General features: G+C 40.6%; 1 protein-coding gene across 1 annotated transcript in view; it reads left to right on the top strand.

Annotated features, from left to right (window-relative positions):
• The first annotated feature begins 655 nt into the window (after positions 1-655).
• Positions 656-20,857, top strand: part of SLC18A1 (solute carrier family 18 member A1) — a 64,796-nt gene continuing 44,594 nt past the window's right edge. Inside the window, exons 1-3 of the mRNA XM_006054007.4 lie at positions 656-864; positions 13,623-14,149; positions 20,354-20,547. The gene's annotated coding sequence lies outside the window, so the exon portion shown is untranslated. The remainder of the gene's footprint in view (positions 865-13,622; positions 14,150-20,353; positions 20,548-20,857) is intronic.

Raw genomic sequence — 20,857 nt, 5'->3', positions numbered from 1 at the left:
CCTGCATATAGAATAGGCAGTACCATCTTTCTAGATTCCATATATATGCATTAATATACGATATTTGTCTTTCTTTTTCTGACTGACTTCACTCTGTATAATAGGCTTTAGGTTCATCCATCTCATTAGAACTGAAATGCATTCCTTTTTATAGACAGCTTTATTTTTTGTAAATATTACAAATCTGGTCTTCTCATGCTAATTTTTCACAATAGTAGGTACATTTAAGATAGGAATACTAGACTGCTATCATTACACCTTTTTATCCTTTTATAGTAGTTGAAGATTTTTAACTTTTAAAAAGTTTTCTTTAACTTTTTACTCTGTAAACAGAAAATAGTTATGATCTGTAGTGCATAAGCAAAGTATGAGTCCCAACATTTATTTAATAAATATTGGAACAATTTATTATGGGTACTGGGCAGACACTGTTAGGTACAGTTACACCAGTACCTAAACAAAGTCCTTGTACTCATGGCATTTATGAATGGAAAAATCAGAAACCAAACCACATATTAATAAAGTGCCCAGTGATGACAAGTGTGATGAAAAATTATGAAACAGAGTGAACAGTAAAAGAATGATCAGGGTGGAGAGGAGATTTTATTTTAGTTTTTTAAAATATTCCCTTCTTTATTTGGCTGTTCCAGGTCTTAGTTGCTGCATGTGGGATCTAGTTCCTTGATCAGGAGTCCGACCTGCAGCCCCTGCATTGGAAATGTGCATTCTTGACCACTGGACCACCAGGGAAGTCCTGAGAGAAGATTTTAGACAGTGTGTTCAGGGAATGCACCTCTCAGCCACCTGAGATCTAAATGAAGAGAGAAAGAAAGTCATGGAAGCTCCAGGAGATGTGTGATCCAGGTAGGGAAAGAAGTGCAAAAGTCCTTGGGTGAAAGCGAAGTGGTGTTAGGATGGATTCAACTTAGCAGAGAGTAGTAAGAGAGAGGACTGGGCCAGATGAAGTAGAGCCTTGGAAGCTATGGATAACGGTTTGAATTTTGTTCTTAGTGTGGTTAGAGAGTTTTACAAAGGGATAATATGATCTGGTTAGGCTTTAAGAAGACATTTTGTTCTAGTAAGCAAAAAGTGAATTGGGGCAAAAGGCAAAGGAGAAATCAAGATCAGTTAGGAAGCTATTGAAATTGTCTGGGGTGAGCAGTGGTGAGTCAAACTAGACTGATGGCTCTGTTTCAGCACACCTCCACTGCACTCTGGCCTTACCTCCATTACAGAACTCATCGCTGTCATGACAGCATTAAGGTTAGTGTCCACTGCTGTTCCTTTCTGTAACCCCAGATACAAACCAGGGGGATCGGTAATGGGATATAGTGAAGAGGGTAGTTAGGAGAAACATTTTGAAGAAAAAAAATTATACAAATAATACTGCTGAAACAGGAATCATTAACTGGGGACCCATGGAAATCTATGAGACCTTGGGCAAAATGTATGCATATGGGTATCTTTCATGGAGATGACCCATAGGTTTTTGTCAGAATCTCAAAGAATCCTGAAACTCTTAAAGAAAACAAAATAGCTAAGTGTCATTAATTGAAAAAGTGGTATTTCCATTTATAGAATCATATTTCTGAATGGTAGTATCAGATATCTGGTATTACTTGGCACCATCTCCAACTTTTAAAATTTATTTTAAATAAAATAAATGATTTTAAATAAAATAAAAATAATAAGTATTTATTTATTTATTTGGCTGCACTGGGTCTTTAGTTGTGGCATGTGGGATCTAGTTCCCTGACCAGGGATCAAAGTTGCATTGGGAGCATGGAGTCTTCCCTACTGGACCACCAGGGAAGTCCCATGTCCAACTTTTAAACAATTACAATTATTTTTATTTTGCAATTTCTTAGAGTCTTATGATGATATCTGTGTAGTACAAGTAATTAAAAAAATCTTAGTCAAGTGAATTGAATATGAGAATTTCTCAGTTATTAGAGCATTAATATTTGAACACTGTTCCTCATTTTTTTAAAGTATTTCCTTAACATATAAGAAAGAGAAAGTGAAACAAATATTGTACACATAGAAAAATATAGATAGGAAATCATGAGGGAAATCCTAGCTTTCTTAATAATGAAGAAACTCAAGCTGGAATATCATGAGGTTCTACCGTATTTGTTAAATTAGCAAAACTAACCCAGTGATTCTTTTTTAAGCACTGGCAGGATTAGGGAATAAGAAGGGCACTAACACATCACTCCTGGCTTTATAAATTGGCCAGTCCTTCTGGAGAGCAACCTGATATGGGTTGGGGATCATAAAACTGTTCATAGTATTTGATCCAGTCATTTGTTTTAGCAATCTCTATAATGGGATTATTAACCAAAGGAATATGTTTATGGCTTGTTATGCCAAAATGAGTACCCATAGAGAAAATGAAGTAGTAACCTAAATAGCAATAGTGATCTAGACAAGGATTCTATATTTAGTGGCATGCATATAATGTATAAGCTGGTAGAATTTAAGTATATGGAACTATTTATATAAAATAATAGTGAGCTAAACAGAGATATTGACCAATTGCAATAGTGTAAACACTTTTGTACACTGCTAAAAGTCAGAAGACATAGTACAGTGATATAAATAACTGAAAATTACAGAGGTCTATTTTTCTGTTCTAAAATGAATGTTAAATGTTCAAAGTCACATACACTCACACACAGAGCATCACCTGGGGAGGGGGTGGAATCCAGTATTATGTTTAACAGGTTCTGGACCCAGACAGCTTAGCTGAAGTCCAAGTTTCCTTAGTTCTGTGATCTTGAACAAAATTTCATTTGCTTATTTATTGTCTCTAGGTCTCATTTGCAAACTGAAGATCACTATGCTACCATCTTCATAAACTTGTTGTAAGCCTTAAAAGAGATTACTGCAAAGTGTTTGGCAAGTAGCAAGTGCTAAATATGTTTTAAGTAGCATTATTATTGTATACTTTGATCAATCACGTGCATATTAATTACTTTGCCTCAGACTCTTTTCTCACAACTTGATAAATGGCCCATCTCCCTGACTAGTTTGTATTAAGCAGGGACTATATCTTATAATTGGGCTTCCCAGGTGGCACTAGTGATAAAGAACCTGTTTGCCAATGCAGGAGACTTAAGAGACGTGGATTCAGTCCCTAGGTCAGGAAGATCCCTTGGAGCAGGGCATGGCTACCAACTCCAGTATTCTTGCCTGCAGAATCCCATGGACAGAGGAGCCTGGTGGATTACAATCCATAGGGTTGCAAAGGGTCAGACACAACTGAAGTGGTTTAGCACGCACGCACATACTCACGCGCGCGCGCACACACACACACACACACATCTTATAAATATCTTGTGTATTCTATCTGTAGGCATTATCTGTAGTAGTTATCTGTGGTACCTAGTGCAAGGTAACTTGCACATAACATAATAAATATCTACTGCATGCATGCTACATTGCTTCAGTCATGTCTGACTCTTTGCGACTCTTTGGACCGTAGCCCACCAGGCTTCTCTGTCCATGGGATTACCTTCGGAGAGATAATGGAGTGGGTTGCCATTTCCTTCTCCAAAATATCTAGTAGATGAATGCAAATGAGTTTCTCCTTTCCTAAGGATGAACAGTTCTCCACTAACATTATACTGCTAAATGAAGGGTTTTTCCTAAGGAACACTCACCCTGTCAGACTGTATGCTGGTTACTGTCCTCTTGTTGTTTGTTGAAATCCTATCCTTATTTTACCCCAAGGAAGGCAAGACCAGTGGATCTCAGCAGCAGGGAATGTGGTTGGAACATGGGACTCAGAGTCACCAGCTCCCATCTCAGTGCTGACTGTCCCCTTGTGAACAGTGTGACCCTGGATCAGTCCTCAATTCCTTTTGTCTCTGAATCTCCTTATATCAATTGGGAAGATTTCATGTCATTGTCTTCAAGGATTTAAAAGAAGACTTCCAGAAATCAACATTGCAAACAGAAATGTAAATTTACTGTAAATGTAACTTACTCTTTTTCACAAACAATTAAAAGGAAGAAAATTATATTAATAGAAGGGCAGGGGAAGAAAAGCTCATGCCAGTGACCTAATTTTCCCCATATAACGTGTGTCTCCCTTTGCTGGAAAATCCGGGTCAAGGAAAACATTATGAAGACAAATCACAGCAAATCAAATCACTAGGTCTATACATTTCCATGTAACAAGGCATAAACAAGAGTAAGATCATCAATATGAAATTTTCAGCCTGAGATGGGCAAAGAAGCTAATTAATATATATTTACATATATTTATATATTTTTATATATATTCATGGCAAATGGATGAGGAAACAGTGGAAACAGTGACAGACTTTATTTTTTGGGGCTCCAAAATCACTGCAGATGGTGACTGCAGCCATGAAATTAAAAGACACTTGCTCCTTGGAAGAAAAGTTATGACCAACCTAGATAGCATGTTAAAAAGCAGAGACATTACTTTGCCAACAAAAGTCCATCTAGTCAAAGCTACTGGTTTTCCAGTAGTCATGGATGGATGTGAGAGTTGGACTATAAAGAAAGCTGAGCACCGAAGAATTGATGCTTTTGAACTGTGGTGTTGGAGAAGACTCTTGAGAGTCCCTTGGACTGCAAGGAGATCCAACCAGTCCATCATAAAGGAAATCAGTCCTGAATATTCATTGGAAGGACTGATGTTGAAGCTGAAGCTCCAATACTTTGCCCACCTGATGGGAAGAACCGACTCATATGAAATGACCCTGATGGTGGGAAATATTGAAGGTGGGAGGAGAAGGGGACGACAGAGGATGAGATGGTTGGACGGCATCACTGACGTGATGGACATGAGCTTGAGCTGGCTCCAGGAGTTGTTGATGGACAGGGAGGCCTGGTGTGCTGCAGTCTGTGGGGTCACAAAGAGTTGGACATGACTGAGTGGCTGAACTGAACTGATAGATATTTATATATGTGTGTGTGTGTGTGTGTTTTCTTTCCGTGTTGGGTATTTTCTAATTCTGACTATCAGATGCAGAGTGAGCTTTATAGGCTTGAAACTGTACTTTGGCCTTCTGAAAACTGAGATCTCTGGTTCTGCTTCATGTTACTTTCATTGTCACTAGGGTCACTGTTGTGTTGTGGAAAGGATGGAGACAGCAGAGGGCCCCCTACGATAAGAACATGACTACTTAAGAGCCAGCAGTGTTTAAACATATTGCACCAATGTTTATGCAATAAGATGTTGGCCTTATCATGATATGGTCATGGGAAAAAGTGTCCTTGACACTCTAGGTGCCCTGTGTCAAAGACTTCCTTTTATTGCTAGATCAAAGACAGCTGTTTCTCAGCCCAAATATTTCAAACAAAATGAATCATTTCTGTAAATGCTGATGCATCTATTTGATGAAATATTATTCAGACTCTTGGACAGACAGAAAAATATCTTAAATATGGGAAAATTCTTCACAATACAATGTTAAGTAGAAAGTCTATAGGAAATGTCACACACAGTAAAATCTCTATTATCTATAGATGTACATGCACCCTTTGAGAAAATATTGGAAAGAAATATATATATAGATGTTAACAGTGACTATCTTGGAGTTATGGGATATTTGCATTCTTTATAATTGTCATTTTATTGATGTAATCTTATATTATACTTTTTAATCAGAAATAAAATTAGGAATATTAAGATACACCTGTTTAGAATATTATGGTTTTCATTTTAATAGGCAGCAGTTTCAACTCACGATAAAATAAGCATGTAATCAGGCAAATTAAAAGTTCTGTATTGCAGAGATCTGGAAGAAATTTGGGACAAATAAAGTGGTGAAGGAAAACATAGACTCAACATTTGATGGGAGCTCATTGTTTTACCTCTGAGACTAGTTTGATTGTTAAAACTGTAGACCTTGTGTGTGTGTGTGTTTAGTTGTTCAATCATGTCCGATTCTTTGGACATGGACTGTAGCCCACCAGTCTCCTCTGCTCATGGAATTTTCCAGGCAAGAATATTGGAGTGGCTGCAATTTCCTGCTGCAGTGGATCTTCCTGACCCAGGGATCAAACCCATGTCTCTTGCATCTCCTGCTTGGGGATCAACTAGACCTAACCTCTCTAATTTACAAATGAGGAAACTGAAGTTCAGGGAAGTAAGGTGATTTCCCAAGTTCCAGAAGCAAGGTAGTGGCCAGGCTTCTAGGAAGACAATCTAACTTTCCTAGATTTTATTTTAAATTTTTTATTATTATTATTTTATTTATTTATGGTTGCACTGGATCTGTGTTGATGTGTGCGGGCTTGCTCTAGTTTCAAAGAGCGGGGGCTACTCTTCATTGTGGTGCTCAGGCTTTTCATTGCAGTGGCTTCTCTTGTTTTGGAGCACAGGCTCTAGGGTGCATGGACTTAAATGGTTGCAGCACAAGGGCTCAATAATTGTAGCACATAGGCTTAGGCACTCTACAGTATGTGGGATACTCCGGGATCAGGATTGAACCCATGTACTCTGCATTGGCAGGCAGACTGTTAACCACTGGACCACCATGAAAGTCCTAACCTTCCTAGACTTTAGACCATGCTTTTTTTTGCTCTATAGCATCCATAGCTGCCCAGTTCTGGCTCTGTCCCCTATTATGCTTTTGGATAAATCTGGAAGATTCCCTCTGATGCAGGCTAATTCTAGATGAGCTGCTCTTATGTCCATGTAGGGGAACTTTGGAAGACCAAATTATTTCTAAGACAGGTGGGTGCTCTTGATGATCTGAAATGAGGATTCCAGACCAAGCTCTGACCTGGTGTCTGTCTGAAGCCCCTTCTTTGCTTGCAAAGATGACCTGGGGACAAGCTAGACTTGGAACATCTGGGATTCTCAGGAAAAATTCTAGGGGTTTATTCTAATTTGGATCATTTCCACTTTTCCATCAGTTGTCATGGCAATGTGCACGTACTGTCTCAACATCAGAGTCTGACCGTTGCCAGGAAAAGGCCTTATTTCCTGGCTTACTTATGATATGATGGGAGGTTCAGTGAAAGCTTGAGTGACATTTTTTTTTTCTTTAGCTAAGACAGCACAAGAGATGATTTATTGTACACAGTTTACATTTAGCCACAACTGAGAAGAGAACTAGTCTATAATATCACAGGTCCAGGGCAAAGGACCCAAAGGGACCACTTTGATATGAGCAAGGTGGGTCTCTCAAAGGTGGTTGAGGTGATCAGAATGGCCATAGATATTCCAGATCCACTAAGACAAGTCCTAGATTGTAGGCATGCAGTCCAACAATTAGTACCAGTGTCCCTGGCCTCTGGCTTCCCTTGTTTCTGTTGCTTCTTTGGTTGTACAAGTTCACTAGGACCTCTGCTCATCTTTCTTCTTTTGTGCTTCAGCCTGCACATTCGCTTCTTCCTCCACTTTGCTCTCATATCACAGAGGTTTCTCAAAAGATGGCGTTAAGGCTGAGAGCTTGAGTGACATTTTTTAGCAAGCAATGCATATCGAATGAGGCTTCCCAAGTGTCTCAGTGTGTAAAGAACCTGCTGGCAATGCTGGAGATGTAGGAGATGCAGGTTCAGTCCCTGGGTTGGGAAGATCCCCTGGAGGAGGACATGGCAACCCACCCCAGTATTCTTGCCTGGAAAATTCCATGGACAGAGGAGCCTGGTGGGCTACAGTCCATAGGGTTGCATAGAGTTTGGCACAACTGAAGTGACTGAGCATGCATGTGTGCATATTGAGTGAGCACTGATAATGCACTCAGTATCGTGCTAGGCACTGGAAAGCCTCCGAAGAACTAGAGAACACTGGGCTAAGCTCTGTAACCTCAGGCAGACCGATTCTCTGACCCTGTGTCACATCTTTTTTTTAAATTGAAGCATAATTGCTTCACAATGTTACATTAGTTTCTGCTGCACACTGTGTCACATCTTTAAAGTGAAGGTGGCAATGGCACCCCACTCCAGTACTCTTGCCTGGAAAATCCCATGGATGGAGGAGCCGGGAAGGCTGGAGTCCATGGGGTCGCTGAGGGTCGGACACGACTGAGCGACTTCCCTTTCACTTTTCACTTTCATGCATTGGAGAAGGAAATGGCAACCCACTCCAGTGTTCTTGCCTGGAGAATCCCAGGGATGGGGGAGCCTGGTGGGCTGCCGTCTATGGGATCGCACAGAGTCGCACACGACTGAAGCTACTTAGCAGCAGCAGCAACCTTACTATGGGGCTTTCCTGGTGGCTCAGTGGTAAAGAATCTGCCTGCCAGTACAGGAGACCTGGGTTCAATCTCTGGGTTGGGAAGATCCCTTGGAGGAGGAAATGGCAACTCACTCCAGTATTCTTGCTTGGGAAATCTCATGGACAGAGGAGCTTGGCAGGCTACAGTCCACAGGATCACAAAGAGTCAGACATGACTTAGGGATTAAACAATAACAAACCTTACTATAAAGAATGTTTCTAAGGAAGTGAAGTGAAGTGAAAGTTGCTCAGTCATGTCCGACTCTTTGTGACCCCAAGGACTATACAGTCCATGGAATTCTCCAGACCAGAATACTGGAGTGGGTAGTCTTTCCCTTCTCCAGAGGATCTTCCCTACCCAGGGATTGAACCCAGGTCTTCTGCATTGCAAGCAGATTCCTTACCCGCTGAGCCACAAGGGAAGCCCTGTTTCTAAGGAGCTAAAGGCTAAATTGTAGAGACAAGATTAACACGTATGATTTGACAGAGAGAACACCTAAAAGAACATGGGGTGACTTGCTGGATTGCCTAAATGGCAACAGAAAGGTCATCTAGGACTTACTGAGGTCAAATTAGTCTCCACAGGAAGGCAGATCTTTTTGGTTAGGCAGAATTTGGAGTTAACTTGAATTAGGGAGCAATATTGCGTGTCCCATGTGATTGTTGCGTAAAGTTGCATAAATTCTCGTGGTTAGCAAGACGTAATAGCTCTGAAGCAGTTCATGGTGGGTAGTGCATTTTGAAGAGGAATTGATTTTAGGGAACTTAAGAGTTTGGAAATTCCCCCAACAAATAGAGGAATTCAGTCAGAGCAGAGTCAATACATTATTATTTTTCTGATAAGTGCATAACATCTAATATGTACCTTTCGTGTGCTGGCTGTTTTTCTAAGTGCTTAATTTACTCACTGAATCTTCAAGGGAATTCAATAAATTAAACAAAGCACTATAAATTAGCAAAGTTACCAAAAACTCTCTGAGGCACAGAAAAATTAGGTAGTTTCTCCAAAGTCTCACAGCAAATAAATGGCAGAAGTAAGACCCAAACTCTGCTAATCTAGGTGCTTCTTCTCTGTTCCCTGGTATTTGTAGAAAGATATTTATAGAAAGCATGGCTTTTGTGCCTATGAGAAATTACAGTTGCCTTTCATACCCACGCTGAAGTCTTGGACATTTCCACAGGCCCTCTGGTCAATGGTTTGTAGAATGGTAGCTCTTCCAACTCTGGTCTACGAATTAAAGTTAATAAGAAGGGACTTCCCTGGTGGTTCAGTGGTTAAGACTCTGTGCTTCCAAAGCAGGGGGTATGGGTTCGATTTCTGATTGGGGAACTAAGATTCCACGTAACTCGCAGTGAGGTTAAAAAAATTTTTTTTATATAAAGTTAATAAGGGGCCATGACTGAGGCTCTGATTCTAAGGGTTAGTGGTGGATTTTAAAACCCTCAGTCCTGGTTGTAGAATTCTGCTCACATTCTCAAGGATGGGTACATTTGGTAGCTGAATTCTGAATGGAAGGTTGAATTTCCTTATTCTCATTCTTAAGCAATGAGGCTCTGGGAAACAACAAAACTCCTTCAAGGCTTCCAATATCCCAGCCAGTCTTATGCTCAGAGAGGCAAGAATGTTTATAGACATCGTGGACAATAGTAATAAATAGTTACAGAGCATCTCTACTGGGCAAGATTTCAGGTGCTGTGTGGAATACAAAGTTGACGAAGATTAAAAAGAAAAGAAACTGTGCTTAAGTAGCTTATAGTCTAGAAACAGATAACGTAATTCAAGGAAAAATGTTGCAAGTGTTATATTATATCTCTGCATCTGGCTTTTGGTCAGCCTTATTCTTTTTTGTTTGTTTGTTTTGTTTGGAGGTTTTTTTACATTTTATTTTTATTTATTGGAAGAAATATTAAAAAAAATTTTTTTTTACTTTTGATTCTGCTGAGTCTTTACTGTGGCCTTTGGGTTCTTCACTGCATGCTTTCAGTTCAGTTCAGTCGCTCAGTCATGTCTGACTCTTGGCGACCCCATAAATCGCAGCACGCCAGGCCTCCCTGTCCATCACCAACTCCGGGGTTCACCCAAACTCATGTCCATCGAGTCGGTAATGCCATCCAGGCATCTCATCCTCTGTCATCCCCTTCTCCTCCTGCCTCCAATCTCTCCCAGCATCAGAGTCTTTTCCAATGAGTCAACTCTGCATGAGGTGGCCAAAGTATTGGAGTTTCAGCTTTAGCATCAGCCCTTCCAATGAACACCCAGGACTGATCTCCTTTAGAATGAACTGGTTGGACCTCCTTGCAGTCCAAGAGACTCTCAAGAGTCTTCTCCAACACCACAGTTAAAAAGCATCAATTCTTCGGCGTTCAGCTTTCCTCACAGTCCAACTCTCACATCCATACATGACCACAGGAAAAATCATAGCCTTGACTAGATGGACCTTTGTTGGCAAAGTAATGTCTTTGCTTTTCAATATGCTATCTAAGTTGGTCATAACTTTCCTTCCAAGGAGTAAGCGTCTTTTAATTTCATGGCTGCAGTCAACATATGCAGTGATTTTGGAGCCCAGAAAAATAAAGTCTGACGCTGTTTCTACGGTTTCCCCATCTATTTCCCATGAAGTGATGGGACCAGATGCCATGATCTTCGTTTTCTGAATGCTGAGCTTTAAGCCAACTTTTTCAGTCTCCTCTTTCACTTTCATCAAGAGGCTTTTGAGTTCCTCTTCACTTTCTGCCATAAGAGTGGTGTTATCTGCATATCTGAAGTTACTGATATTTCTCCAAGCAATTTTGATTCCAGCTTGTGCTTCTTCCAGCCCAGCGTTTCTCATGATGCACTCTGCATATAAGTTAAATAAGCAGGGTGACAATATACAGCCTTGACATACTCCTTTTCCTATTTGGAACCAGTCTGTTGTTCCATGGCCAGTTCTAACTGTTGCTTCCTGATCTGCATACAGGTTTCTCAAGAGGCAGGTCAGGTGGTCTGGTACTCCCATCTCTTTCAGAATTTTCCACAGTTTATTGTGATCCACACAGTCAAAAGCTTTGGCATAGTCAATAAAGCAGAAATAGATGTTTTTCTGGAACTCTTGCTTTTTCGATGACCCAGCGGATGTTGGCAATTTGATCTCTGGTTCCTCTGCCTTTTCTAAAACCAGCTTGAACATCTGGAAGTTCACGGTTCACATATTGCTGAAGTCTGGCTTGGAGAATTTTGAGAATTACTTTACTAGCATGTGAGATGAGTGCAGCTGTGCGGTAGTTTGAGCATTCTTTGGCATTGCCTTTCTTTGGGATTGGAATGAAAACTGACCTTTTCCAGTCCTGTGGCCACTGCTGAGTTTTCCAAATTTGCTGGCATATTGAGTGCTCCATGGGCTTCTCTTGTTGTGGTGCACAGTTTCTAGAGCACATGAGATCCGTAGTTGTGGTGCACAGGCTCCCTAGCTGTGGCGTGCAAGCTTAGGGCATGTGGGTTCTTAGTTTCCTTATCAGAGATCGAACCTACTTCCTCTATATTGTAAAGTGGACTCTTTACCACTGGGCCACCAGTGAAGTCTCAGGTTATTTAAAGTCTATTGTTGTTGTTTAGTAGCTAAGTCATGCCCAACTCTTTACAATCCTGTGGAATGCAGCATGCCAGGATTTCCTGTCCTTCACAATCTTCCAGAGTTTGCTCAAACTCATGTCCATCAAGTCAATGATATCATCCAACCATCTCATCCTCTGTCATCCCCTTCTCCTTCTGCCTTCAATCTTTCCTAGCAACAGGGTCTTTTCTAATGAGTTAGCTCTTTACATCAGGTGGCCAAAGTATTGGAGCTTCAATTTCAGCATTAGTCCTTCCAATGAATATTCAGGGTTGATTTCCTTTAGGATTCACTGGCTTGATCCCCTTGCTGTCCAAGGGACTCCCAAGAGTCTTCTCCAGCACTGCAGTTCAAAAGCATCAATTCTATGGCTCTCAGCTTTCTTTAGGGTTCAACTTTCACATCTGTACATGACTACTGGAAAAACCATAGCTTTGACTATCCCAACCTTTGTCATCAAAGTGATTTCTGGTTTTTAATATGCTATCTAGTTTTGTCATAGCTTTTCTTCCAAGGAGCAAGTGTCTTTTAATCTCACGGCTGCAGTCACTGTCCGTGGTGATTTTGGAGCCCAAGAAAATAAAATAATTAAAATTTTATAGTGCTTTACAATTTTGGGGATAGCTTCCCTGATGGCTCAGAGGGTAAAGTGTCTACCTGCAATATGGGAGACCCAGGTTTGATCTCTGGGTCAGGAAGATCCCCTGGAGGAGGAAATGGCAACCCACTCCACTATTCTTGCCTAGAAAATCCCATGGACAGAGAAGCCTGGTGCAGGCTACAGTCCATAGGGTTACAAAGAGTTGTACACAACTGAGAACTTCACTTTCTTTCTTTCTTACAATTTTTAAAAGTTGCACACAGATAATTTCATGTGATCTCATAATAATCCTTCCCCCTCCCTATATTGGCCAGTTTTGTTCTTAACCAACTCCTGCATAGATACAATGGATACTAAAGGAAAGGAGGTGGGAACACTGACTGGTAAGATGTAGCTGGGGCTGTGTGTCCTGAGCAGAGCAGGCTTGAGTCAAATTAGGCAGAGGTGGTACCCCCTGGTCATCAGGGGAAGATGCCAGGTTAAGGGAGGACTTTGAAATGACATAACAAGAGGCAGTTAAAAATTAGAAAGGGGGGCCCTGACCAGAGAAGAGAAGATGAAGGGGTGTTGATAGTAGGTAGAGAGTTCCAGATATCCAAGCGTACAGACATGAGGCTTAGGACTGTATTGAAGAATCAAAGGAAAAAGAATGAGAAATCCAACTCATTGGAAAAGACCCCAGTGCTGGGAAAGATTGAGGGCAGGAGAAGAAGGGGGTGACAGAGGATGAGATGGTCGGATGGCATCATCGACTCAAAGGACATGAGTCTGAGCAACCTCCGAGAGATGGTGATGGACAAGGAAGCATGGAGTTGCATAGAGTCAGACATAACTTAGTGACTGGGCAACAGCAACAAGCAGATGAGAAGCAACAGGCAGAAGCACCCACCACGGACAAGTCACACCAGGGCACTTTCCTACCATGTTCTGCACTGTAAAAGGACAGCTGCAGGCTCCCCTGGGTGGCACTGGCCAAAGGAAATCCAGACTGAGTCTGGAGGGACCTGGCTGCAGGGATAAGGGAGCTAGTTTCTCAGAGTCTGCTGCCTTCATAGGCAAGGCTTTCTCCTTAAGAGCACTGAGGGAGAAAGGAAGCTAGTGGGCATGTGGGGAGGTGGTTGAATCTCCCCATCCTCAGCCTACTTATTTATTGCTGTTTATTACTTATTTATTGCTTATTTATTGGTGTTTTAAATGTCTCTTTTCCATTTATCTGAAACAGGCTCTTTCCCCGGTTTACAAGACAAAGACATTCCTATGTTTGGGGACACGGATCCCATCTGCAGGGCCCACAGATGGCTCAGTGGTACAGAATCTGCCTGTCAATGCAGGAGAAGCAGGAGACACAGGTTTGATCCCTGAATCAGGAAGATCCCCAGGAGGAAGAAATGGCAACCCATTCCAGTATGCTTGCCTGGAAAATTGCATGCACAGAGGAGCCTGATGGCCAGCTGGTTCGGTCAAAAAGAGTTGGACATGACTGAGCGACTGAGCATGCACACACAATGCCATGTAGATCACAGCCATTAATGCAACAATCCCCTGGCTGCCTTTTCAGAAGCCTCTGACAAGAACCAAACCTCTCCAGTCTGAGCCTGGAATGCTGACCTATGATATAAGAGGAAGTTGGGACTGATTGTTAAATATCTGAAAGCAAGAGAAAGAGGAAGCAATGAGAAACCAAAGCACCCTCTGTGTCGCAGTCACAGGACCATTTACTCTGGCAGGCCACATGGACCACAGCCAAATGTAAGTGTAATTGTGTTATATGTGTTCTTTGGTCTGGAGGAAAAAAGCTGTCTGTCTGATGATGCTGTGTTCCAGCCACTTTAACTGGAGTGATAACAGAACCACTGTCAAAGAGCCTCTAAGTTCTATTTCAGTTCTAGATTATTGTCAACAGGCTGATCTGGCTAGAAATGGATTACTCCTGGGGACTCAGCATCTACAAGTCTAATGACACACAGACTGAGCTCTTACTTTTACTGGTGACTTTTTATTTTTAAATCTTTTCAAAATAATTTGCATAATAAAAAAAATCTATAGTTTTTGCCATTTAGCATCAGTCAGTTCAGTTCAGTCGCTCGGTCGTGTCCAACTCTTTGTGACCCCATGGACTGTAGCATGCCAGGCTTCCCTGTCCATTACCAACTCCTGGAGCTTACTCAAACTCATGTCCCTTGAGTCAGTGATGCCATCCAACCATCTCATCCTCTGTTGACCCCTTCTCCTCCTGCCTTCAATCTTTCCCAGCATCAGGGTCTTTTCCAATGAGTCAGTTCTTCCCATCAGGTGGCCAAAGTATTAGGGGTTCAGCTTCAGCATCAGTCCTTCCAATGAATATTCAAGACTGATTTCCTTTAGGATGGACTGGTTGGATCTCCTTGAGTCCAAGGGACTCTCAAGAGTCTTCTCCAACACCACAGTTCAAAAGCATCAATTCTTCGGTGCTCAGCTTTCTTTATAGTCCAACTCTCACATCCATACTTGCCTACTGGAAAAACAATAGCTTTGACTAGATGGACCTTTGTAGGTAAAGTAATGTCTCTGCTTTTTAATATGCTGTTTACTTTTCTTCCAAGGAGTAAGCGTCTTTTAATTTCATGGCTGCAGTCACCATCTGCAGTGATTTTGGAGCCCCCCAAAATGAAGTCTGTCACTGTTTCCACTGTTTCCTCATCTATTTGCCATGAAGTGATGGGACCGGATTCCATTTAGCAATTAGATGATGGGACTGTTATGCCATTTAGCATAACCACTAATATAACTTAGGTGTATTTGTCTTATGTTGGAGAAGGGCATGGCAACTGACTCCAGTATTCTTGCCTGGAGAATCCCATGAACAGAGGATCCTGGTGGGCTACAGGCTATGGGGTTGCACATGACTGAAGCAATTGAGCACTCACGCATGCATTTGTCTTATGCATATGAAATTTTTATAGATAAAAAAATTGCAATGCACATAAAATTTAAAATTGATTATAATAAAATTCACATAATAAAAAAATTATCTTAGCCATTTTAAAGTGACAGTTCAGTAGCATTAAGTAGATTCATATTGTTGTGCAACCAGCCAAACTCTGGAAGTTTCTTAGCTTGCAAAGCAAAAACTTACTTCCTCCTCCCTCCAGATCCCTGAAACCTTTTTACTTTCTGATTCTATGAATTTCACTACTCTAGTTAGTTCAAATAAGTGAAATCAAACAGCATTTGTCTTCTTGTGACTTGCTTATTAAACTTAGCCTAATGTCCTGAAGGTTTATCCATGTGGCATGTGTCAGAATGTCCTTCATATTTAAGGCTGAAAAATATTCCACTGTATGCAAATATCACATTTGTTTATCTGTTCATTCATCGGTGAACACTTGGCTTACTTTCCCCTTTTGACAATTGTGCACAATACTACTGTGAATTTACATGAAGTTTTATACTCTACTTTCTTACTTCCCAATTTAATATTTCAGTTCAGTTCATTTCAGTCACTCAGTCGTGTCCAATTCTTTGCGACCCCATGAATCGCAGCACGCCAGGCCTCCCTGTCCATCACCAACTCCCGGAGTTCACCTAGACTCATGTCCATCGAGTCAGTGATGCCATCCAGCCATCTCATCCTCTGTCGTCCCCTTCTCCTTCTGCCTCTAATCCTTCCCAGCATCAGAGTCTTTTCCAATGAGTCAACTCTTTGCATGAGGTGGCCAAAGTACTGGAGTTTCAGCCTTAGCATCATTCCTTCCAAAGAAATCCCAGGGCTGATCTCCTTCAGAATGAACTGGTTGGATCTCCTTGCAGTCCAAGGGACTCTCAAGAGTCTTCTCCAACACCACAGTTCAAAAGCATCAATTCTTTGGCGCTCAGCCTTCTTCACAGTCCAACTCTCACATCCATACATGACCACAGGAAAAACCATAGCCTTGACTAGATGGACCTTTGTTGGCAAAGTAATGTCTCTGCTTTTCAATATGCTATCTAGGTTGGTCATAACTTTCCTTCCAAGGAGTAAGCGTCTTTTAATTTCATGGCTGCAATTACCAAATGCAGTGATTTTGGAGCCCAAAAAAATAAAGTCTGACACTGTTTCCACTGTTTCCCCATCTATTTCCCATGAAGTGATGGGACCAGATGCCATGATCTTCGTTTTCTGAATGTTGAGCTTTAAGCCAACTTTTTCAGTCTCCTCTTTCACTTTCATCAAGAAGCTTTTTAGTTCCTCTTCACTTTCTGCCATAAGAGTGGTGTCATCTGCATATCTGAGGTTATTGATATTTCTCCCGGCAATCTTGCTTCCAGCTTGTGCTTCTTCCAGCCCAGCGTTTTTCATGATGTACTCTAGATATAAGTTAAATAAGTAGGGTGACAACATACAGCCTTGACGTACTCCTTTTCCTATTTGGAACCAGTCTGTTGTTCTATGTCCAGTTCTAACTGTTGCTTCCTGACCTGCATATAGGTTTCTCAAGAGGCAGATCAGGTGGTCTGGTAGTCCCATCTCTTTCAGAATTTTCCACGGTTTCAAACTTGTGATCCACACAGTCAAAGGCTTTGGCATAGTCAATAAAGCAGAAATAGATGTTTTTCTGGAACTCTCTTGGTTTTTCCATCATCCAGCGGATGTTGGCAATTTGATCTCTGGTTCCTCTGCCTTTTCTAAAACCAGCTTGAACATCTGGAAGTTCATGGTTCATGTATTGATGAAGCCTGGCTTGGAAAATTTTGAGCATTACTTTACTAGCATGTGAGATGAGTGCAGTTGTGCGGTAGTTTGAGCATTCTTTGGCATTGCCTTTCTTTGGGATTGGAATGAAAATGGACCTTTTCCTGTCCTGTGGTCACTGCTGAGTTTTCCAAATTTGCTGGCATATTGAGTGCAGCACTTTCACAGCATCATCTTTCAGGATTTGAAATAGTTCAACTGGAATTCCATCACCTCCACTAGCTTTGTTCGTAGTGATGCTTTCTAAGGCCCACTTGACATCCTCTGGGTGGAGTGATCACACCAATGTGATTATCTTGTCGTGAAGATCTTTTTTGTACAGTTCTTCTGTGTATTCTTGCCACCTCTTCTTAATATCTTCTGCTTCTGTTAGGTCCATACCATTTCTGTCATTTATGGAGCCCATCTTTGCGTGAAATGTTCCCTTGGTATCTCTAATTTTCTTGAAGAGATCTCTAGTCTTTCCCATTCTGTTGTTTTCCTCTATTTCTTTGCATTGGTCGCTGAGGAAGGCTTTCTTATCTCTTCTTGCTATTCTTTGGAACTCTGCATTCAGATGCTTATATCTTTCCTTTTCTCCTTTGCTTTTCGCTTCTCTCCTTTTCACCATAGGTCCTTACTGTTTACCTATTTTTTTATATATATACCTGACTTGTATATAGAGTAGTATATTTTTATATGCTTTATATAAGTAGTATATATTTTATATACAGTAGTATGTATATGGGGAAGGCAATGGCACCCCACTCTGGTACTCTTGCCTGGAAAATCCCATGGACAGAGGAGCCTGGTAGGCTGCAGTCCATGGGGTCACTAAGAGTCAGGCATGACTGAGTGACTTCACTTTCACTTTTCACCTTCATGCATTGGAGAAGGAAATGGCAACCCACTCCAGTGTTCTTGCCTAGAGAATCCCAGGGATGGGGGAGCTGGTGGGCTGCCGTCTATGGGGTCACACAGAGTCGGACACGACTGAAGCGACTTAGCATTATGTATATATTAATCCCAAACTCCTAACTAATTTATCTCCCCCATCTCTTGTCTTTCAAATTATAAAATATCCATATCTTTTAAGGTAGTAATTGCACTTTTTAAGAATCTATTCTAAGAAATAAGCTAAAATATAGGGGAAATATCACAGGTAATATAAATGTAATATTTAGGTATAAACATATATATTTTTTCCAGTTTGACATATAGCCTTCATAATAAACCTTTTTTCCTTGTTTTAGCATCAACACATCAGTCCTTAAAATCCATACACTTAAATCTTTTTCTACAGTTGGACAGTGAGATGTTTCTAACTTTTCCCTCGCTGCTGATAAAAATTTTGTACCTGTGATATTTCCCCTATATTTTAGCTTATTTTCTTAGAATAGATTCTTAAAAAGTGCAATTACTACCTTAAAAGATATGGATATTTTATGATTTGAAAGACAAGTGATGGGGGAGATAGGAGTTTGGGATTAATATATACATACTACTGTATATAAAATAGGTAAATAGTAAGGACCTATTGTATGACACAGGGAACTGTGCTCAAAAATAACCTATAATGGAAAAGAGTCTGAAAAAATTTATATATACATATTAATATATAACTGAGTCATTCAAAACTTGGAACTAACACAATATTGTAAATTAACTATTCGTCAATTTAAAAAATTATCCCAAAGCAGAAAATGAAAAAAGACAAGAGATAGAAAGCCAAATTGCTCATTAAAAGAATTGTATCTATTTGCACACTAATAGTGTATTTGAATTTATATTTCCCTATATTCATAATGAGCTTCCCACATGGCTCAGTGATAAAGAATCCTCCTGCCAATGCAGGAGTCAAGGGTTTGATCCCTGGATTGGGAAGATCCCCTGGAGTAGGAAATGGCAACCTACTCCAGCATTCTTGCCTGGGAAATTCCATGGACAGAGGAATCTGGCAGGATACAGTCCATGGGGTCTCAAAGAGTTGGACACAACTGAGCATATACTCACACTAGCTTTTCCCGCCCTAACTTTAGAAATTTAAACAGGAGGAAGATAAGAACTCACCTCTGTTTGATAGACAACACTCTGATTATTAACAATGATGAGCATTTATGAGAACACTCCAAACTTGGCTAGTCTGTAAGTAGTAGTATGGCTACAGTTAACTGAAAATATAGAATTGTAACCTTGCCAACTCCTTGAGTTTTAGCCCAGTAAGACCTGTAATGGAATTCTGACCTCAAGAACTCTAAGATAATATGTTTGTGTTGTTATAAGCCATTAAGTGTGTGGTAATTTGTTATATCAGCAATAGCAAACTCATATACTCACCTCCTCCTGTTTCTGTTGTTTCCTTCCTATTTCTTTTTCCAGTTTTTCTTTAAATCTCTCTCTTTTTTTTTAAGCCCTAAGATGAAAATTCCCTAGTTAATTAAGACAATTAGGAGGGGCTACAACTTGCACAATTAGGAAAACTCTGCTGCTACTCTGCTCAAAAGTTGTATTTGCTCTTTTATACATTATTTATGTTCTTTGCATGAGCTTCCCAGGTGGTGCTAATGGTAAAGAACCTGCCTGTTAAAGCAAGAGTCACAAGAGTTAGATCCCTGGGTCAGGAAGATCCCCTGGAGTAGGAAATGGCAATCCACTCTAGTATTCTTGCCTAGAGAATTCCATGGACAGAGGAATCTGGCGGGCTACAATCTGTGGGGTCGAATAGAGTCCGACATGACTGAAGTGACTTAGCATTCATGTTCTTTGCCCTAATGATGACTCTTCAATGTCATAAAAGTATAGAGCCACTCCATGCTTCCATAATGAGCCATACTCTCTCATATAACCCATCCATCCAGTCATCAACACAAGAAATATTTACTGGAGGCTGCTATGTGCTAGGCATTGAGCTAGCATTGGGATATAAAAATGGAAGTGCACAATCGATGTCTCCAAAGAGGCCACGGGAGTTGGATTTTTATACTTGAGAATTGCAGTTTGTTTGTTTTTTTTGTCTTTTTTTTAATTGGTCCTGTGGGTGTTCTAATATTTGTTTATTTCCAGACAGCAACTGGATATGTGGAGCTCTTTGACTAAGTAACAAGGGACAGGATCTGTACCCTGGTTCCGTTGTATCTTCCAATTTGTATTCAGACCCAGACAAAAGTTAATGTGTTTGATGATAGATAAGCATGGATGGAAAACAGTGTAGCCCAGTGCATCTTTGTTAGGATAATTTCTCCCCGCTCTTTGTTGCTCTTCAGTGCTGCTTTCCTCCCTGTGACGCAGGGAGCTAAGGTTCCAATTAAATCTTTGTGGATAAAGGGCACACGTGGCCTCTTCAGATAACCTGTGGCAATAAATCCTCCAGAAGGCACACTTTATGAGAAAAGTCCGTGCTGAACTGTTAACAGCTGGCAATACCTCACTGAGTACCTGATACCAGGTGAACTCTAAGGTAAGATGTTTCTCTCTCTGGCCACATTTAATCCTTCTTTATAATTTGTGTCTCTGAATAGAGAATTATGATTTTAAAATTTACTACTGATTTGTTGACAAATTCCTGGTTTTGTTTGGTTTGTTGTTCCCTTTGGTTTTGATCACTTATATATTTTTGGTCTGTTCTCAGAGTACTTATTTTATTCCATTTTACATCTTTTAGTTTTCCATTGTTTTTCTTTTAGTCTTTTCTTATTTTCTTATGTATGCATTTCTTATATATCCTAAGTCAATTTGTATTTAGAAATAGCTTTTCCTTATATTCAAAG

The sequence above is a fragment of the Bubalus bubalis genome, chromosome 3 (assembly GCF_019923935.1).
Source record: "Bubalus bubalis isolate 160015118507 breed Murrah chromosome 3, NDDB_SH_1, whole genome shotgun sequence".
Taxonomy (NCBI): domain Eukaryota; kingdom Metazoa; phylum Chordata; class Mammalia; order Artiodactyla; family Bovidae; genus Bubalus; species Bubalus bubalis.
This window is presented reverse-complemented; position numbering and strand designations above follow the sequence as displayed.